Source organism: Leptosomus discolor, chromosome 2 (genome assembly GCF_034619465.1).
Source record: "Leptosomus discolor isolate bLepDis1 chromosome 2, bLepDis1.hap2, whole genome shotgun sequence".
Lineage (NCBI taxonomy): Eukaryota > Metazoa > Chordata > Aves > Leptosomiformes > Leptosomidae > Leptosomus > Leptosomus discolor.
The window spans coordinates 115,722,194-115,744,902 of record NC_141392.1 but is presented as its reverse complement, the minus strand read 5'-3'; positions in this window follow the sequence as shown (position 1 = coordinate 115,744,902).

Here is a 22,709-nt window from a genome sequence, read left to right as displayed (position 1 = left end):
CTTCCCTACCTATTTAAAGGAAGGGATTAGTTGAGAGGCAGTTCAAAGTGCAAGCCAGAGCTGTTTCAGGGAACTTCAGAATTCAGAGCAGGTGTTACTACCATATGTGCTAGTAGTACATTCAGTAGCAGTGCAAGTCATCCTGGCTTAAAGGAGAAGAAAACCTGACTCAGTATTCCCAGCAGATCTCCCAGACAATGAATCACAGGTTGAGGAATCGGAAGATATGGACAGGCAGAAATAGACATATTTTATGAGGGTTACCATGAGGATAAAAGAAAGGAAATCGTGCTTAAAACAATTTACCAAAGCAAGTAAAAAAGTCAGAAGTTTCTTATTTGTTAGAAAAAAAAAGGATTCTTAGCTAAATTCACACAGAGGATTTCTTTTCATGTCAGAGTTATAGAAGACTGACACCAGTATTGGTGTATACAGGTCATCCTTCTCTAGCTGTAAAGCTGTAAGGACAGTGTCCTCCCAAGCGTTGTAGTTATTTAAGTGTAATTACAGACACCTAAGGTCGTACTTCACATAGTTCTCCTCTCTGTAGTGAACGTGGAAACTCTCTGATGCTTTGCTGTTGAATGACTAGAGAATTTGTCTGCACCAAGCCGATCTGGGGACTTAGGGGTGGGTACTAGGAAATGTCCAGCCTTTTAATGCTTGTCCTTAACCTTCTTGGACACAAACTGGAGCACAGGAAGTTCCACCTGAACGCGAGGAAAAAACTCTTTGCTTTGAGGGTGACAGAGCACTGGAACAGGCTGCCCAGAAAGGCTGTGGAGTCTCCTACTCCGGAGACATTCAAAACCCTCCTGGATGCAGTCTTGTTGCAACCTGCTGTAGGTGAACCTTCTTTAGCAGAGGGGTTGGACTAGATGATCTCCAGAGGTCCCTTCCAACCCCTACCATTCTCTGATTCTGTGATTCTTTGGGAGTGAGTAGTTAGCTCTTTTGCTTGTGGAAAAGAAATCCCAATATTAGCCTCATAGTTCCAGACAGTTAGCCCAAGTCTAAAGCACAAAACATTTCAAATGCAAAAGGTTATTGACAGAAGGGGGTTTGGGCCCCAGTTAGCATGCAATGTTATATGAAAATATCGCTTAGATTTCATACAGAAGATGATTCTATTCAGTAGTATAAACCATGAATAACAGGCCTGGAATCTGACCTTTTAAAATATAAGCAAAGGAGTTGTTCCACTTGCTCTGCTCTGTGCAGCTTCACAGATAAAAAGCACAGTCACTCCCAACTTCTTGTGCTTATTAATATCAGTTATTGCTGTGGCTAAAAAGGCAAGACAAACCTTCAGTCTGCCCTTACCAGAAAGGCATCAAAATCATAGTTTCAGCATAGATAAAACAGTGTTCAGTGGAACTGTTTTGTACTCAAAGAAGAATAGGATAGGCCAGAATGAGTTTTGCTATGTCTACACAAAGGAAGAGAAATTCCACTTGCGAAACAGTAAGTATGAAGACATGTCTAGCTGTTTACATCTCTTCATCAAGGAGGTAGAGGGAAGCTGGAGAAGAAAACAAAGAATCATAGAATCATAAAATGGTTTGGGTGGAAGGGACCTTAAAGATCATATAGTCCAACATCCCTGCCATGGGCAGGGACACCTTCCACTAGACCGGGTTGCTCAAAGCCCCATCCAACCTGGCCTCGAACACTTCCAGGGCGGGGGCAGCCACAGCTTCTCTGGGCAACCTGTGCCAGTGTCTCACTACGCTCAGAGTGAAGAATTTCTTCCTAATGTCTAGCCTGAATCCACCCTCTTTCAGTTTGAAACTACTACCTCTCATCCTATCACTACACTCCCTGATCAAGACTCCCTCCCCATCTTTTCTGTAGGCCCACTTGAAGTACGGGAAGGCCATTATAAGGTCTCCCCAGAGACTTCTCTTCTCCATGCTGAACAACCCCAACTGTCTCAGCCTGTCCTCAGTGGGGAGATGCTCCAGCCCCCTCAACATCTTTGTGGCCTTCCTCTGGATCTGCCTAAGCAGGTCCATGTCTTTCTTGTGCTGGGGGCCTCAGAGCTGAACACAGTACTCCAGGTGGGGTCTCATGAGAGTGGAGTAGAGGGGGAGAGTCACCTCCCTCAACCTGCTGGCAATGCTTTTTTTGACACAGCCCAGGATGCCATTTGCTTTCTGGGCTGTGAGCGCACATTGCTGGGTCGTATTCAGTTTTTCATCCACCAGCACCCCCAAGTCCTTCTCTGCAGGGCTGCTCTGATCCACTCACTGCCCAGCCTGTATCTGTGCTTGGGATTGCCCTGACCCAGGTGCAGGACCTTGCACTTGGCCTTGTTGAACATCATGAGGTTTGCATGGGTCCACCTCTTGAAGCCTGTCAAGGTCCCTCTGGATGGCATTCCTTCCTTCCAGTGTATCAACTGTACCACACAGCTTGGTGTCAGAAAACTTGCCGAGGGCTCACTCAATCCCTCTGTCCATGTTGCCGACAAAGATGTTAAACAGCACCAGTCCCAACACCGACCCTTGAGGAATGCCGCTCATCACCAGTCTCCACTTGGACATCAAGCCATTGACCACACTCTTTTAGTGCGACCATTCTGCCAATTCCTAATCCACCGAGTGTTCCATCCATCAAATCTACATCTCTCCAGTTATGAGACAAGGATATCATGAAGGACAGTGTCAAATGCTTTTCACAAGTCCAGGTAGATGACATTGGTTGCATTTCCCTTATCCACCAATGGTGTAACCCTATCATAGAAGGACATGAAATTTGTCAGGCATGATTTGCCCTTAGTGAAGCCATGCTGGCTGTCACAAATCACCTCTTTATTTTCCATGTGTCCTAGCATAGTTTCCAGGATGATCTGCTCCATGATCTTGCCAGACACAGAGGTGAGACTGACAGGACTGTAATTCCCCCTTTTTTCCCTTTTTAAATGTGGGGGTTATAGTTCCCCTTTTCCAGTTGTCAAGAGCTTCGCTGGACTGCCATGACTTATCAAATATGATGGAAAGTGGCTTACCCACTGCATCAGCCAGTTCCCTCAGAACCTGCAGATGCATCTCATCAGGTCCCATGGAATTGTGTACCTTCAGATTCCTTTGATGGTCTCAGACCTGCATCCTCTTCTGCAGTGGGTGGTTCTTCATGCTCCCAGTCCCTGCCTTTGCCTTCTGCGACTTGGGCAGTGTGGCTGGAACACTTGCTCGTGGTGACTGAGGCAAAACAGTCGTTGAGTACCTTGGCGTTCTCCATATCCTGGATAACCAGGTCTCTCGTTCTCTTCTGGAGAGGGCTCACATTATCCCCAGTCTTCCTTTTATCACCGACTTACCTATAGAAGCTTTTCCTGTTGCCCTTGATGTCCCTGGCCAGGTTTAATTTTATCAGAGCCTTGGCTTTCCTAACCAGATCCTTGGACACCCAGGCAATTTCCCTGTATTCCTCCCAGGCTACCTGTCCTTGCTTCCACCCACTGTAGACTTCCTTTTTTTGTCTGATTTTGTCCAGGAGATCCTTGTTTATCCACACAGGCCTCATGGCATTTTTGCCTGACTTCCTCTTCATTGGGATGCATTGCTTCTGAGCTTGAGGAGGTGATCTTTGAATATTAACCAGCTTTCTTGGGCCTCTCTTCCCTCCAGGGCTGTATCCCACAGTACTCTATCAAGCAAGTCCCTGAAGAGGCCAAAGTCTGCTCTTCTGAAGTCCAGGGTAGGAAGCTGGCTGTTGCACCCTTCTCACTGCCCTAAAGATCTTGAAATCCACCATTTCATGGTCACTCCAGCCAAGGCTACCCTTGAGCTTCACATTCTCCACCAGCCCCTCTTTGCTGGTGAGAACAAGGTCCAGCATGGCTCTTCTCCTCATTGGCTCCTCTGTCACTTGGAGAAGGAAGTTATCATGCATGCATTCCAGGAACATCCTGGATTGCTGATGCCCTTCTGTATCGTCCCTCCAACAGATATTGGGGTGGTTGACATCCCCCATGAGCATCAGGGTTTGTGAATGTGAGGCTGCGCCTATCTGTCTGTAGAGGGCCTCATCTGCTTGGTCTTCTTGTTTGGGTGGCCTGTAGCAGATCCCCACTATAATGTCTCCTGTCCCTCCTCTCCCTTTAATCCTGACCCATAAGCTCTCTGTCAGCTCCTCATCTACCCCCAGGTGGAGCTCCATGCACTGCAACTGGTCATTGACACAGAGGGTGTCATTCTCTCCTCATTTCCCCTTCCTGTCCTTCCTGAAGAGCATGTATCCTTCCATTCCAACACTCCAGTCATAGGAGCCATCCCACCACATCTCCATGACACCAATAAGATCATAGCTCTGCAGGCATGCAATTGTCTCTAACTCTTCTTATTTTTTTCCCATGCTACGTGCATTTGCATAGAGGCATTTAAATTGGTCTCCCAATAAAGCTGACTTAATGGCTGGAATTCCTTTGTGCTGTCCTTCAGCAGCAACTTTGTGTCCAGCTGTATCACTCATCACACTTTGTGTGAAAACATGCACTATGAATCACTATAATTTTTTTTACAGTTAGAGACTGGAACTGTCTGCAGGAACTGAACATCTTAATATTGCCTGTTTATTCATTGCAGAGGAAGTCACAATCCAACCTCACTGTCTATACAATCTCAGGATAATTCTGTTATTTTGTCTCTGAAATATGGCATCTCCAGCCACCAAATGCTATAGACTGACTTTTGTGTTAAGGTTGCTGATGGACAAATTTTACCAGTGTGAGACCACTGAGCAGTGGCCCACAGTGTCAGGAGTCACATGTTATTGCTGAGCACCCCATACACCTGCACAGTGTAGAGCAGCACTGTACAGAGAGATTGTCCTATGTTCTGGGAAGACAATAGCTTGGCTGAGCTTATCACATTTGATTAAGTTCTGTGCTAAAGTGCTGAATTGCTTTCATTCTTGAGAACATATCCAAACAGTTGAGAAAGGAGTCAGTTTGCAATTTTCTCATCCAACTAGATAGACTATAGTTTTGCAGTGGGAAACAGCTTACATAATTTTAACGTCAACATTGCAGATAACTATATGTTAGTCACCATAGATTGCCTTCATTGCCCATGGAAAGAAGTCAACAGTTTTGAAAGACAAATCATCTGGCCTATTTTAAATGTCTGTGAGATGACTCATATCCCAGAAAATGCCTGTTTTTCTCATTGATGAGAAGGGAACATACGGTGACTACTTGACAAAGAAAAAACCTCCAGCCAGTCAGATGAATCCTGTGCAGGCAGACTAACAAGTCATAGAACACACAGGCAAGACTTAAGCCAAATCTGCTCAGTGTTTTTTACCCTGATCTACTAAGAAATAGTTCTGCAGCCCACTCAGCTCAAAGTAAATGAGTACAGTAGAGCTGTTCTCCAAGAGAAAACACCAAAATATGGGACTGGCTACAGGAATGGCAAGGTCCACAAAAGATTACTCATATCTCAGGTTTAGACAAAACCTCTCCATCTATCTTGCCTTGTCAGAGTCTACTCATTCAGGGCTGCATTATGCCTTACCTTTCCATCTGTCCAAAGACATATTCAGAAAAATGTTATGCAAGTTTTGTGAGGAAACCAGAAATGATATTTTTTCCTTATGACTGAACAAGATTGGAATTTGTTAGTGATCTCACTCAAACCAGTGTAATTCAGGCGTAATTACATCAAAACTGATGGAAATAACCTACTAGGAAGTGAGAATCTGGCCTACTGTTTTAAAAATAGCAGCAAAGCTTACATTACATGAATGATAGAATGATGCAATTTAGTTCTAATGAAATGGTGTGGTCTTTTTTATGTAACAGAGAGAAATACCATTGTAGCTGAACTGTTGAATAAAAGTTTTCACTTAACTTACAGTACATTTTACTGTCATCAAAAAAGCATTTGGGAATACTAGTTTCCAACAACTCTCTATTGAAATTTTGGGATAATAAACTTTTATATCTTAATATTTATGATTCTAATAAACTACCACAATATTAAAATGAAAGATACAAACTCTGAGGTCAAAAACTACAATTTGTTGTAAGGCAAAACAATTTTGAATAATAAACCACTATTGAAATCTAAGATCACTTCCTATAATTTAACAACTAATCCCCTTGGTGATATATCCCGGATATTAAACTGGTTTAACTCACTTGGACCAGCTGTTTTAAATTGGTACATAACATTTTTCCAAATGATAATACAAAAATAAACATGAAATAACATAGTAACCATTTGACTTCTGATTTTTACCTTCATTGCCTACCATAAAGTGATCACAAATTGTCTAATCAAGGATCAATTAATTAATTCATTACTGTTAATAGCAATGAATGACAAGTATAAAGATAATGCTCTGTTTATTAGCTCACCTATAGCGTTGTTGGATATCAGTAGACCAGCTGCATGTGATTGGTTGGATAACATCTCACAGCTCCAAATCCAGCTAATATGTGCCAAGGCAGTTAGTGCTCTTTTCACCAAAAGCATCCAGCTTCAGACTATCAATGTTTCCATAATGAAGTCAGGATAGTTTTACTTATAAAACTTATTCAAAGTGCATCTGAGAGGAAAAACATTTTCAAAAGGCTCTGTCATGTGCAACCAAAACCACTCCATACATGTATTTTTCATTATAATTCAAAGACACTTGTGTTAGACTTGTCAGTCATTAGAGGAGATGACAATTTATCCATTACTTGTTCCATATGAATGCTTGCTGATGCACCAAGTTCAAACTTTTCAGTCCTACGTGTGGTACACGATGGAAATAGCCCCTTAATAACCACTTTATAAAGATGATGAGCCAAAGCCAAAACCATGCCATATTTAGCCTTGATATCAAAGATATTCAGTGGCTACAGTTTGCCTTACCGCTGGGTGAAGAAGTTCCTTGCCCACTGCAAATGAGCTTGTGAAACCTGTAATTTATTGGAAAATGGAAAAATGCTGTTCTAAGGTATGGTACGAGACCTTGTTAAAGAATAGGACTTTGAAGTGCATGGAAACAGAAGCAGCAGTCACCACAACTGACAGAGATTAGAAACTCATGCTGTATGGTTCCTAGAGCAGGTTCTAATGCCTTTGGATGAGTGTTTCCTTCTCTGGTCAAGAAATCACACTTTGTGCTGGTCATGCAATAAGACAGGCTGCAGCCACTACAGTGGGGAACCACATCCCACAGAATCTGGTTCACTTGAGAGCTATGTTGGCTTGAGGTCTATAAAAATGACAGTTTTATTTACACAGTTGTTCCATTATGCTTTACTGAAGAGAACAGAAAGACATTGCTTAACATGCTTCTCATTTGCTTATTTGTTTTTCTTTATTGGATAAAAGTAGTGCTCAGGAAATAACTAATGTAACTGACAGCACTGTCTTGAAGAAGGGATGATGACAAACAGGGACAGTGAATGGCAGGTTCTCTACCCACCCAGCAAATCCTTCTTCAGACAAGTGCCCTCTGTGGGTGGGGAAAGATGACCAAGAATATTTCCATTTATGAAAGAATTGTGGTCTAACCTCAGATCCACAGACCTAATCAACACTAATCCAAGCAAGGACTTAGCCCGATTGCAAACAAGCGTGGACTGCATTAGTTTGGAAGCTGACTCAGGAAAGTCAGTTATGGAAATACAAAATGCATATCTACCCTCGAAGTTTGTGACTGACGTTAGTGGAAATGGCAGTTTGCTCTCAGATTAAAGATACATTGAGTTGGGGGAACATAACAATTTCATAAGAATCACCCCTTGATTATTTATTGCCAAACCCTTAGTGGTGTCAAATACTCCTTAGAGGTCAGGAAAGAGTTATGTAGAACTGTCAATGCTCCTAAATGTTTGTGCTGGCTCATTAGAGTTAGGCTTGTGGACTGAAGTGATCACAAAGCAGCAATGTCTCTTTGCCACTCACTGAGAGATGCCAAATGCCTTCTGAATTTTGCAGTCATTGATATAACTGAGACTGTGTGCTGAAAAAGCCGTGCCCTATCAGATCCATGGAACACAATAGCATCTCTTCCGAATATCATATTAGTGGTTTTCCTCTTTCATTATAGTTGACTGAGTCAGGGTAAGACACTGGAGCAAATGTAAAACCCATCAATTTAAAAAGTGACATCTTTGTATCTGATCCTCATCTGATATAGATGGGGAATATCCCTATGATGATAACAAAGTTGTACTTCTTTACTCCAGGCCCTGGAGCAGCTGGATTTCACCATTTCTGTAATTTAGACAATATGACAAAATGATCTAGAAGTAGCAGTTAGGATTTCCTCTGTTTTGTAAAGCACCAAACACTCTGGAGCACTCAGGAATAATTCTCAAGTACTGTTTCAATGGGTTTGAATTCACTGACTATTCTCAGCTATACAGGAACACACACACATACGGAAACAGCTCTTGAAGGAAACCAAGGCATCTGAAGGAAAGGGTTTACTTTACTCTGGGTGATCTCAGCTACATTATTTACACACAAAAATCTCTTACAGGGAACCACAAAAACACATCAAAGTGCAGTGACTTTCTTGTGCCCCTTCCAAGCTCTACAACAGATTTTGCAGTGTATCCTCTCTTCCTGGTCAGTATCTTCCAGATCTAATAATAAAACAGAGTACATGAAAACCGGAACATTTCAGGATTTTTAAAATTTTTTTACATTTACTTTTATTAAATATCATCTTTTAAAAACTGATTCTTCTCTGCTGAGCTTTTTACATATTTTTATAGAATCTTTCAGCTCTCTCTCTTGCTCTGTAAAGGACTCCTTTAGGAGATGTATACACATATGAAAATAGTGATGGTATCAGACCTTGTCCTTTGTGGGCCTCGTGCTTTGGAATCATTAAACTAATCTAAACCACCATTTTTCCAGTTTGCTCCTCTCCTGAGCAGGGAGCAAGGCTGTTTGCAGAACAACCAGGAGCCTAAAGTAGGTGCGGTCCTTCAGAAATTTCCTAGGGTGATCTGCATATGGGACCTGACATAGCCAGTAAGCATTAGATCTAAATGTGTATGCTTAGTCACAAAATTGGAGCAAGGCAGGACAACTTGCCATGTTTGCTAAAACTCACCCTGTGCACTACCACATGTACATAAGAAATCAGAACTCAGTAGACTCAATTTCTGTTCAATCACAAATTTCTCATGTATCCCTGAATAAATTGCCCTACCCCTCCACACCTCAGGTCTTTGCCCATAACTTTGGGATCTTTAATGGGAAATAAGTACCTGACATTAATGACAGGGTAGCAGTCAGATGTTATGAAAATAAGGATTGCACAAGCACTTCAGCAAAAAAAAAGATGGCACACTCTCCAGTTTGTTTTCTGGACTACCAGCGGATATAGAGCGTGCAGAACAGTGAGGCACACCTGAACTTCAGTTCCTATGTGGGACACGTGCACTTGGGGGTCGGGATTTAAGCATTGGCTGGATTCTGGTTATCCACAGCAATTCACGCTCAGGAAGAGATGGAAAGGTGAGTTAGGACCCAGCAAGTCATCTAGCAGATGTGGGAGGATGTCTAAATATCTTCTGTAATAACCTCTTTGCAATTTCTCATAACCATTATCTTCCTTCTCAGATGGAGGGGAGGAAGGAAAAATCACTGCTTCATTGTATCAATCAGAAAAGAGCCTTTTATTAACATGTCTTATCCAACACAACTGATAGCAGATCCACAATCTGGCCTGAATTTAGAATAGTATTACACTTTCCTTTCTCTTTAGCACTCTTTCTACATCTTTCTCTTAGGCACTTGCCCTGCTTGACGTGTCTCGTCCAAGATGCACCTACTGAAAGATAACATTTCACATTTCAGAGAGAACTGTTGGTTCTGGCTTGTATCTTCGCCATAGCACAATATTTGGTTTGGCTGCTGTGCTTTTGAATTTCTGAATTACCCTTGAGTGTGCTTTGGCTATTTCCATCACTTTAGGGCCTCCCTTTTCCTTATGAGCCCACCTGGAATATGGCAGTAAAACTTGCAAGCTTTAGGGGGCTTGTTTTCCAAAGTTCACTGCAGCTCTAGTCATTTTTAAGAGAGCTTATCACTTTATCAGGCATAAAGGATTGTTATAATTCTATATGCCTAAATATATGTGGTTAAATGAACAAAACAGTTTGGCTTGTGCAATATCTATTCAGGATAGGGTCTGTTAAAATACAGGTGACAAAAAACCTAATCATTTTAGTTGTTGTTTCTAAAATTTCTTCACAGAATCACAGAATGTTAGGGGTTAGAAGGGACCTCAGAAGATCATCTAGTCCAACCTCCCTGCCAGAGCAGGACCACCTAGAGTAGGTCACACAGGAATGCGTCCAGGTGGTTTTTGAACGTCTTCAGAGAAAGACCCCACAACCTCTCTGGACAGCCTGTTCCAGCGCTCTGTCACCCTCACAGTGAAAAAGTATTTCCTTATGTTAATGTGGAACCTCCTATGCTCCAGCTTGCACCCCCTGCCCCTTGTCCTGTCATTGGCCATCACCGAGAAAAGCCCGGCTCCATCCTCCTGACACTCGCCCTTTACGTATTTATAAACATTAATGAGGTCACCCCTCAGGCTCCTCCAAGCTAAAGAGACCCAGCTCCCTCAGCCTTTCATCATAAGGGAGATGTTCCACCCCCTTAATCATCTTTGTGGCTCTGTGCTGGACTCTTTCCAGCAATTCCCTGTCCTTCTTGAACTGGGAGGCCCAGAACTGGACACACTATTCCAGACACGGTCTCACCAGGGCAGAGGAGAGGGGGAGGAGAACCTCTCTCAACTTGCTGACCACACCCCTTCTAATACACCCCAGGATGCCATTGGCCTTCTTGGCCACAAGGGCACATTGCTGGCTCATGGTCATCCTGCTGTCCACCAGGACCCCCAGGTCCCTTTCTCCTACGCTACTCTCTAGACAGGTACCTGGAGTTCTTTCCCAGATGCAAGACTCGACACTTGCCCTTGTTGTATTTCATTACATTTCTCCCCGCCCAGCTCTCCAGCCTGTCCAGGTCTCTCTGAATGGCAGCACAGCCTTCTGGTGTGTCAGCCACTCCTCCCAGTTTTGTGTCATCAGCAAACTTGCTGACAGTGCACTCTACTCCCTCATGCAGGTCATTGATGAATATATTGAATAGTACTGGTCCCAGTACTGACCCCTAAGGGACTCCATCAGGTATAGGCCTCCAACTAGACTCTGTCCCATTGATCATAACTCTCTGACTTCTTTCCTTCAACCAACTCACAATCCACCTCACTACCCAATCACCCAGACCACACTTCCTCAGTTTAGCTGTGAGGATGCTGTGGGAAACAGTGTCAAATGCTTTACTGAAGTCAAGATAAACCACATCCACTGCACTGCCAACATCTATCCACCTGGTTATGTCTTCATAACAGCTATCAGGTTGGTTGGCTGCCCTCAACCTTCACTGCTTGAACCAGACCCTGCTTTTTAGTGAGTATAAGATCCAGCAGTGCTCCTCTCCTAATTGGCTCATCCACCATTTGCATTGAGAAGTTATAATCGATGCACTGGAGGAACCTCCTGGACTGTGAATGGCTAGCTGTGTAGGCCTTCCAGCAAATATCTGGGTAGTTAAAATCCCTCATGAGTACCGGGGCCTGTGATTGCGAGTCTGCTGTCAGCTGCCTGTAGAAGGCCTCATCAACTTCCTCATCCTGATCAGGTGGACTGTAATAGACACCCACGTCAGTATCTCCTATGCTAGCCTGCCCCTTGATTCTCACCCACAAACTCTCAACCCACTCCTCATCCACCCCTGGACAGAACTCCAGACATTCTAGTTGCTCTCTCACGTAAAGAGCAACTCCACCTCCTTGCCTTGTTGGCCTGTGTTTCCTAAAAAAGACGTAGCCATCCATGACCACATTCCAGTCATGTGAGCTCTCCCACCATGTCTCTATAATTGCCGCCAGATCACAATCCCTTGACCACACGCAGATTTCTAACTCCTCCTGTTTATTCCCCATGCTGTGTGCATTGGTATACAGGCATTTGAGGGAGGGAGCTGAGCAGGCTGACTTCACCGTAGGGGGATGGGAGGCCTTCTGGTCCTCATTAATAGTAAAACACTGGTCCACCAGCGCAAACCCAGCTACAACCCCATCCTCCTTCGAATCTAGTTTAAAGCTCTGTGTATGAGCTCTGCTAATTGTTGCCCTAGAACCCTTTTCCATCTATAAGATAAGCCTTTCCCACTTATCACCATCAGGCCTGGTGTCTTATAAAACCACCTATTATCAAAGAACCCAAAACCCTGCCTGTAGCACCAGTCTTGGAGCCAGGTATTTACAGACTGGATCCTTCTATTGCTCCCCATATCATCACCCGTAACTGGAAGGAGGGAACAGAAAATAACTTGCACACCAGACTCTTTCAATAATTGTCCCAAGGCCCTAAAGTCTTACATATGCCAACAAAATAAATTCTTTATCTTGCTATGTGGAAGCATCATCTTGGAAGAAGAAGGTTGGAAGTTCATTTCAAACAGCAATAAAACATCAGAATCTTAAAAATTTAATACATATCATTCATCTAAATATATTGCCTATGACAATTTTGTTCTTTGTTATGTTAAATACAGCCTTTTAATGTTAGATAGAGGTGAATTACTCTCTAGACCAAAGAAGGTCTCTCTAGACCAAAGGATGGTGGCAAGAGACATGTCTGGAGACAAGAAACCATGATCTACCCTCTTCTAAAAAGATAAACAACAAAAAATTCCCCATTAGTCACATAGTTTGTGAATTAAAAAGATATAATTTCCAAAAGGTGAGGAATGTCATTAGCAAAATTCCTGGAAAGTAAAATGTAAGCAGAGAAATTTGAATGAAACCTAGGCAGTCTTTTAGAAGAGTTTATTAGATGACTAAACTTCCACTATTTCACAATCAAAAAGAACAAACTTTGACTAAAAGTTTCGCTTAGATGCAGCATGTGGAGATAGGGTTTAAGGGTGTACTTGGTAGAGTAGGGTTGATGGTTGGAGTTGATGATCTCTAAGGTATTTCCAACCTGAATGATTCCATGATTCTAAATGCCCAACCTCATTTTCTGGAAATTGGGAATATAAAAGCAATGTACAACACGTGAAAACAGACAAAAATGGCAGATTTAGATATCAATATGAATGAGAAATTGGGAACAAATGAAAAGAATTAATATGAGAAGCTAAAAGCATGGGAAAATAATTGCTGTCTTTAAGAAAGAGGGAAAGAACTTTTTAAATTTTTATTAAAAAGAGAAAATATGCTATAAGTGATATAATCTTGTAATTACATAAGGATAAACATTTGGTAAATATTGCCTTTAAATACTGGGAGAAAACCAGGATCATTTAATCACTTTACTTGAGGATGATTAAGATCTTTCCAGTCCTTCAGTTACCAAGAAGGTCTTTAAACAAAAACTTAAAATACTTTTAAAACAGTAGACCAAATAGCTTGAATCCAAGAGTCCTCAGCAGCTTCCCAAGAAGGCAGCTGAATCACTAATGTTACTTCTGAATAAATCCTGAAATACTGGAGAAAGAAGACTAGAAGACTACAAATGCTGCACCAATATCCAAGAAGCTTTAATTAGGCAAGTTACTGGAGATCAATCCCAGCCAAAAAAAAAATGGAAAAACTGATAAAGGAATAAGTTGACACAATTAAGAACTGGCTGACAGTTCCCAAAAGTAACCAGCGACAGGGCACACTTCTACCTCTAGTGTCAGCTCTCAAGGATTGCCTGAAGGGTGACCATGTCCAGTGTAAAGTATTCCTGAAATTTTGGCAGAAGACAATTATGAATGACACAAAAACTAATGGAAGAGCACATAATGATACACAAAATTAGCCGACTTATTTAGCCAGATGAGACAATTTCAAGTAACCAGTTTAATACAGCCAGACTTCTGCAGCTGTTCTAAAATGGATCTTAAGAGACAAGCAATGGAGCAGAAGTTCCTAATGTAATTCTGAAAAATACACATATATGAAACTTTTATAGTGTAAATTGAGTAACAAGTACAAGCAGGGTGATAATTTTAACTCTGTACTTAATATTGATGATATTGATACTAGGATATTGCATACACATCTGGTGTCCATATTTGGGGAAAAAAAACCTTGAAAAATTGGAAAGGATGTAGAATGGAACTTAACAATGATTTCAGGATGAAAAAAATGCCTTACAGTGGGGCACTGGAAATACTCAATCTGTTTAGATTATAGTAGATTTAAGGGTGGCTTGATTATGAATGCACGTACACTCACTAGGAAAAACACTGAACACTGAAAGGACCTTTAAACCAAAGAAAAAAGGCCTAAAGAGAATCGATGGGTACAAGCTAAAACCAGACAAGTTTAGTTTGGAAATAAGGCACATTTTTCAGCAGTGAGGGAGATTAGTCAGAAAAAGAAGCTACAAAGGAAAGCAGTGAATTCTCCTTTTCTTCATCCTAATATTGGCTGGATTTCAGAATGATGTGTTTTAGCCAAACAAAAGCTATTCTTTAGTCAGAGATTTTTGCTCAATTTAATGTATTAAATTGCCCAATTATTCCTTCTGAACTTAAACACTTTATGTAGGATACAACTCATTTAACTTTAGTTGTCTACAGTGTAGGCATCTGAACCTCAGGTAACCTGTCTAAGATTGCTTTAGATCGAGCAGATACTTTGGGGGCTGGATTCATCTCACTCACTTTAGAAATCTTCATTAGGATGAGATTAATCCTGAAAAGTGCCTGTTTCTCTCTACTATAAAGGAGATGCTGTAAATGGAGCAAAAAGAGGATATAAAGAGAATTTGAATAACTAGGTCTGATGAGATCTCCACTGAAAATGCAATCCTACCTAGGTTTTGAGTCTGAGTGACAGGAAGGTATTTTGACAAACAATCCTGAGCAGTAAATGTAGTTCAGCAAGAAAGGCAGTACCTCGATTTCTGCTAGGATTAAATGAGGTAAAGGTTTATGATATTTTGTCTATGTCTAATGTGTAGCTGTTTACACAGATTTATTTAGATTTTTTTCTTCTGTTTCAGGCTCAAACATATTATAAAACCTAATAATAAAAAAATATGCTTTCCTTATGTTTTAAAAAAAAATATTTTCAAAAGGGAAATAAAGATGAAGTTATTTTTTAAGGGCCCAACTTTCCATTGCCACCAAGTAATCCAGCCCAGTGGGAGGACACAGAACAAAATGATATCCAGTGTGAAATAAGATCTTGCTGTGATTCTAAATTTCAGGATGTTTTCCTGTTTGCTTTGAACTCCACATTAAAACAAGGCAGAATAAATATTCCCAACAACAGAAGAAAATTTGAGAATTAAATAAGTCACAGCTCTTAACGGACAACAAGCCTCAGTCACAGGGAGAAGGCGCATGAACACACACAGAGTTAAAGGGCTTGTGAAGTTTGTAGGGTTTTGTGTTTGAAAATAAGCAAGATCTCCCACACCAGAGCCCTGGTCAACTTTTTACACAAACAACATGGCTTGAAGTCAAGGGAAGATCTGCCTTGGGAAGGCCTAGAGGGTTGGATTCAATGTACTGTTCATTATGGTTATTTTCCTTTTCTTTATGAGCCACCTGGGAATCTATCTCCCTGTTTCAACTGACATGAACTATTTTGTTTCAACATTATTTTTTACTGTTCTAGCCTGTATGCTTTATTGATGTTGATTATAATTTGGTTGCTCACCAACTTAAATTGAAAGAAAAAGCTGCAATCCAAACCCATTTCTTTAGTGATTTAAGAACAGCTAACATGTACTGTGCTTGGACCAAACTTTCTCATTAAACAGTTATTGCTGAAAATTTTAGTTTTCTAAGAAACCTTTTAATACCAAAGCACATTTCACCTATATATATTTTCAAGTCTATAATGCTTCTTCTAGATAGACTAATTACTTAAATGAGAACATCATACAAGCAACGAAAATTATTAAGTAAAACAGACACTTGTGGAGCATCTGAAAAAAGGGTAGGCTCCAGCTTGGACATTATACATTAATTGTGTGCAATAATTAATGTTACAGATATATGTAACTTGGAACATCTATTTATCCGAAAATAATTTAAATAGTGAAAATAGTTAAAATAGTGAAAAGTTTAATACAGATAAAATAATAACAGAAATCTTTTCTCCCTAAAAATCACTTCATTTGTGGAACTCCTTGGTACCAGATAATTGGGAAAAAAATCTCAGCATGTCCTTTATTTAGATGACATTTTCAAGATTGCTCAGAGTACAGTTGTAGAATAATGCACATGGACACTTGGAAATCCATTGGTTTACTGTTTAACTAATGAGCTAACACACACTTTACCATCTTCTTGAAGTTCAAAATACAGTTCTCTGTGCTACCATTTCTATTATTTGTAGAGAGCAGCAAAGGCATAAAAATATTACATCAAAATCTAAAACCGTAACTGAAGCCTTACTGAGCAGACACAATTTTTCACATATTTTCCCCTTAAAGAAGGGTGGACCAAGCATTAGCTAAATCGTTACATTATTAGAAGATGGCCTTACAGTACAAGATTGAACACAGCCTAAGATCCTATATATAGAACAGATGTGAACTATTGACTACCCACAGCCAAGGAGAAAATTCTCATTTGGAGTGACTATTTTGACCAAATTGTCAGTAATGGGACATCTCCTCAGGCTTCTCATAAGTATCTGGCACTCCCTAGTGAATCATCAGACTCAAGAATACTTTTCTTTTCTGAAACCCAGTTCCAGCTCTAAAATACTGCTGCATTAGTGCCACAGAGAAGTCCCCAGCTCTGGCATGAAGTTGTCCATATGGTTAAATTATTAACACTTTTCCTCTATGCCAACTTGCATCCCCCTGGGTGGCAGCGGAGCATAGTTCAAGGTGACTATATAGGCCAGGAATAATTCTCAAGAGACAGTTTGGATGTGGCTAACCCATTTTGTTAGATGTTAGATGTATGGATGTGAGCCACACTATGCCATTTGCCCTCAGGTCCAGAAAGCAAGCCCTGTACCATTCTATTGACAGTATGGGTTTAGTCTTCGTGTACAAGAAATAACATAGTGATATGTAAATCCTGTCCCCTGTCCTTAGGCAGATGTGGGAAAATATCTCTTTTCAGGCATGGGAAATCCTTAGAATATCTCTGAAAAAGATGATAAAAACTTACCAGTCAAAAGAATGGGGCAACCTACAGATGAATACTGGTTTTGCTGAGCAAGAAGAAATAACAACATGACATGTCAACTGCTACCAGCAGAGTGTGCTGCTGATGGCACAGCTGGTGAGGTTGAGGGCAGCAAGATGGAAGAGTTGGATGGGTGGTAGAAAGAGCCAAAGTTTGGAGCAAAAACCTCACAGCAGTGACCCTACAGCCTTTCTCATCTCTTTCTGATCTCCTTCTTGGAAAGGTCAGCCAGCCCAGTATGGCTCACATCCATAGTGTTCCTATGTTGGAGTTGTACTGCATCCAGTAAAAAGCCTACCTAGCCCCAAAGACAGATACAAAATACAGATGCCAAGATAAGAGTGTAAGAAAGCGTAAGCAGCTAGTAAAATTGCACCTATCTCCAACCACACGCAATTAAGGGACTTCCTGAGCTCTGTGGATTTCTCTCTCTTGAATTTGTCTTTCTCCTCTTGAATTTTAGCACATAAAGCATCCTATGCCAAGGAATTCCACTGCTTAACTGCACCTCAAGTGAATGAGCTTATCATCTAGTTTTGTGCATCCCTTCTTCTAGCTCCAGCAAAACAATCAGTCCTTACGGGCTCCTCAACATCACTCTAGGCTGTATAGCCCTTCTCCATTTCCCCCCTCCCCTCAAGTCATTGCTTCCCCTACCTGAGAGTCCTCATTTTTTTAGTCATTCTTCACAAAGAAGTCCTTGCATATTCCTCCATTTGTTTGAATCTTTTTCAGTCCTGCTGTCGGATTTGGATGATTGCAGTACTGTGCACAACTTTTCTAGTTTTTGTGAATTCATACAGTAGCACATAATATTTTTTTTCTTTTAAATGCTCTGCTCTATTCCTAATTTCTAACAACTGTCTTATGCTTTTGTTTACTCCCTGTAATGTGAACTGATCATGTCCACACACTGCAGCACTTAGAGCAAAGCCTGGCTTGGTAGTTACCCATGGATTTCTGCACAAACTCACTCGCTTCTCATGATCTTCACAAAGTTTGTCTATCACACTGTCTCCACTCAGGGCTCAGAGCTGTGGCTGCCCTGCCACATCCCTGTCAGTAGTAAGGATATTCTCACCGTGCTTTTCTTTCCTCACATGCCTTTTCTCACATCAGCCTAGCATAGCCTGAGGTACCCTACCCACAAGGCCCAGATCTCCTCTTGCCCCCATGTGGACTACATTTAGGCCTGAAACTTTTGGTACTCTAAGAGGAAATAATACTTTTCAGCTTGCCTTAGATATGAAGAGTGGCTGCTTTACCATATCTGACATTTATACTTTCCTACACAGTGACAATATGGGCAGAGATGGACAGAAGGACATGGGGTGAGGATAAAGAAGGGTGCAAGATCCAATGCAGTGAGTATAAGTTGAAGAACCATCTTTAGTGGATTGGAAGACATGCTGGGTGCCTGACTGATGCACTGGATCAGTCCTTGGACTATCTAAAAAATGAACCACAGGTTCTCTGAGGAGACACCTGATTGCTGAGCTCCAGAATGGATCCTGGATGTGACCCAATATGTGGTGTGGACAGCCTGGGAATCAGGACCGTGGCATGAAGCAATTAAAAGGTTGCTGCAAAGAGAAACAGAATAGTCTGTTCTCCAGATCCCCTGACAACAGGAAGAAAAACAGTATGTTTAAATTACAGGAAGGGAGAATTAGGTTAGACAGTGGAAAGAACTTTCTGACGGTGAGGAGAGTTAAGTCCTGGAATAGCTCGCCTGGCAACTGGTGCAGTTTTTCTTGCTGACAGGTTGTAAGGACAGGTTAGACAAACATGCCAGGAATGGTTTTGGTCTACTTGATCTTTTCTTCGGTCAAAGTGAGAGATAAGATCACTTCTTCTGTTCTTCCCAGACTCATCTGCTAGAACATTATCATTTTTCATCCCAGATTTCATCCCACCAAAGATAAAAATGGATTCTTTTTCTGTTTTCCACGTTTTCCACTACTGCGAAGTGCTTGTTATATCCATCTAAAAATTCTGACAGACACAAAACCACATTCTGTGCTTGTAAAAGTGAAAAAACCCCACAGTTGTATCAAAGGATCTCTGTCCAGTTCTGCCAGTTTTGCTTCGTGTGTTGAAACTGAGTATGACACATTGCGTTTAATAATACAATATTTACTTAGTAAATATATTTACCCCATTTCTTTGGCAGTCTTTGCCTTTTATCTGCTGATTCTTTCACAAGCTGAGAAGTAAAATAAGCGTTATGGCAAAAAGCCTCCTTTCAGAAGTTGCAAATAGAAACCACCTCACAATACCTCTGGTCAGAGTTCATCTTGGTTTGGCTTTGATTGCAAAATTACAGATATCTGCTTAAAGTATTACAGCCAAATACAGGCCCAGGAGGCATTCTATTCCCAGTTTTGAGATTAATGCATTGTACAGCCCCTGGTCATGAAATTTAAAAACATTCTAAATAGTCGCCACTGGCCGTTTTATGTGACAGCCTAAATAATTAAAAAAGTCTGCTTCAATCTCATATTCATTGAGTACTTTTTTATAATGTTTTGTTGCCCAGAAATGGTCTCTGCACCAAAATGCAGCACTAAAATGGGATCTGTTTTATGATTCTACAAGGATGTATAAAAGAAATAAGCTATAGCTATCCAGTAGAACTTTTCCCCATTCAGAGAGATTATTGCTGAATCTTATTCCTTCCTTTCTCCAAAAATTCCCTGCTCAATATTTTCCTCAATTCTTTGTTGACTGTTTATAACCTATGTGGAAATCCTTAGGCTGATGATTGGAGATCATCAATGTTACAATGCCTGAATTCACAGGCTTCATTTCTGGCTTTCAGAGAAGCCATGCGTTCAAGATTGGCTAAGCATTTGTCTGTCTCTTTAGACACCTACTGTAGCATGTAGATTGAGTTATTCCTGGAATTGTTTCTCAGATGTCATCTCCTCTATAAATACCTAGGTCTTTCCCAGTCAATACGTTCAAGCTCTCCTCAGCCATGGACATGCTCTACACATCATAAACTGCTTAGAGGTTGTGTTCAGGCTACAGCCAAAGACTCCATAGTTTATTTTCAAGATTTCTAGGAAACTCTTATCTCTCTAGTCAAGCTTAATCCTCTAGGTATGTACAAAGCCTATCTAATGTTGACTACCAAAAGGTGAAGGAACAGCTTGCTTTGAACGTGAGAGACAATTATGGGATATACATCTGCCTGAACAGGATGCTCATCTGAGATATTGTGATACAATTCTCCTTCTCAGAGCCAGGATGCAGGACACCTCCCACATCCTAGATTTAGTCTTAAATTCTAAACACTCAGCTGGACACTTTTTCTGCAGCTTTAGTTTTCTAAACAGGGCAGGGAAACCCTATGTTAAATATCTGCCTGAGCTTAACAAACAGTATCAGGAGAAGGCTGATGTCAAAGAGGGATAGCTATGGGGTAGTTACATTTCTTCAAGGATATTTCTAGGTGTCTCTGGCTAAGTCAGCTGCTCCTGTGCCAAAATCCATCCCCTTCCTATTGATGGTAAGTCTCTTCTGTCCGGTGCCTTGGCCATGTGTCCTTCCACAATACTGACAGTCATCTCAGGAAACAGTGTTTTCCTTGCTCAAAGAAATGGAAATAAATAATTCTCAGTGCTGTAAACATCATGGATAAAGTAAAAATTTTTCTTAGTATCTATGAAACACAATTGCAAGGAACTGCATTATTCTTGTGGACAAAGGCTGATTTCTGGCAAAATATGATGAGACTACAGAAAACACTAAGTAACTCTCCACTAACATCCTATGTCAGTCTTAACGTAATGATAAAGACTGTTGATAATAGCCGAGACATGTAAAGCACTCAAGGTTTTGAAGGAATGATCAGCTATTGAAGGTAATAAATACATTTATTTTAAAAATATTTCAAACTCCTTCATGTGGAAATTGTATTTGAAATATGCACACTCAAGATGTAATACCGAGGGTTGGAGGTGGCGTCTTTTCCTTTGAAGTAGCAATAACATTTATGAACTTCAAATTTCCTAGTTTTTTTCTCCACACAGTTTTTTCCAAAGGCAGGAAAATGGTGTTTTCTAGTTCAGAGAGGAAGTGATGTGACATTGCCAATGTCTTGACTTTGTTTTTCTTTCCTTCCTCTTTAGGCTCTTTGGAGTTAGATACACAGAAGATAACAGTCCTATGGTTTATCTATAGTCCAGAGACACGAAAACAATGAGAGAAGGTGAGTGAAACTTCCTGCCGATGACAATGTAACATAAAGTGAAAGAAACAAAAAAAGAAGGAAAAAAAAAAAAGACATTGAGTGAAGGCGATGCAAAAAAACTACAGTCATAGTTGAATCATCTGTGTGACTGAAAATAAAAATTTTCAAAAGATTTGTGTGACTAAAAGAGCAAAGGATATCCTGAAGAATACCGAGGAATTTCCACTTATTGTAGTTCACATGGATACCAACTCCACACAAGCGAAGGGAGATGAGCAGGCTTGGACAGTGTTGGATACCCAGGAAAAGAAAGTAAGCTAGGCTTGACAGAGTCATGTTGCACAACTCAATGGTGTCAAAGAAAAGGTAACAAAAAAGTTAGATATCAGGTGTGAGCGTGCTACAATAAAAAGGAGCTGTGAGCAGGGGCTCCTCAAGCAGCAAAGTACTGTGGAACGTGATGCAGAGGTTGCATTTGCATCCAGCTCCTAACTTCAAAATTCACAACACTTTTTAGGAGGTCTTTGAGAGAGAAGGACAGTGAAGACACTGAATAAAAACTGCAATTTGAGTACATAAATGTAGCGTTGTTCCCATACAAAGCAATGGAATAGTAGTGCAAGAGGTAGAGAGTAAGGTTAAAACTAACATGTGCCTGTAGTTAATGACATAGAAATGTGAGATTTGACGAGAAATGTCACTATACATCTTTAGAAAAACAAAAAAGGCACAGAGTGACTTTAAGGGTGACATTTTGCCAGATCAGTGGGAAAGATATTACCTCATGGTGAAACACTTTGCTGAGATGAATGATAGTGTAAGTGACCAGAGCAAAGTGTGCTGGACACTTGCTAGAGATCTTTGGGAGTGGAAAGGAAAAGTAACTACTAGCTTATTTCCAGCTGCTGGGGACTGAAGCACTCCAGAAGTTAATTCAGTGGGATCAGCAACTCTACAGACAGCTGTTCTGCCTGTGGAATATATTTGTGCTATATACCTCACCAAAACATCAGGAGGAAGAGTATGTGAGGTGACAAACTGTGCTGACACATTAAAGCAACACTGGCTTATGTACAGGAAAGAAGATCAGTCAGAAGGTCCAGAAGGAAGATTAGTCAGAAGAGTCATCCTGAGCAAGATCTATTCCAATCTGAACAGCAAAATCTGTCACACAAATGCTCATTTCAACTTCAAATATCATTGGTTTAGTTATAGTCACTCTTGGTTACTATCAGTGGATAGTCCTGTGAAAAGACATTATGTTATTCAGCATCAAGCCTTCAAGCCAGTAAGTACCATGCTAGCATCCTTGTTCC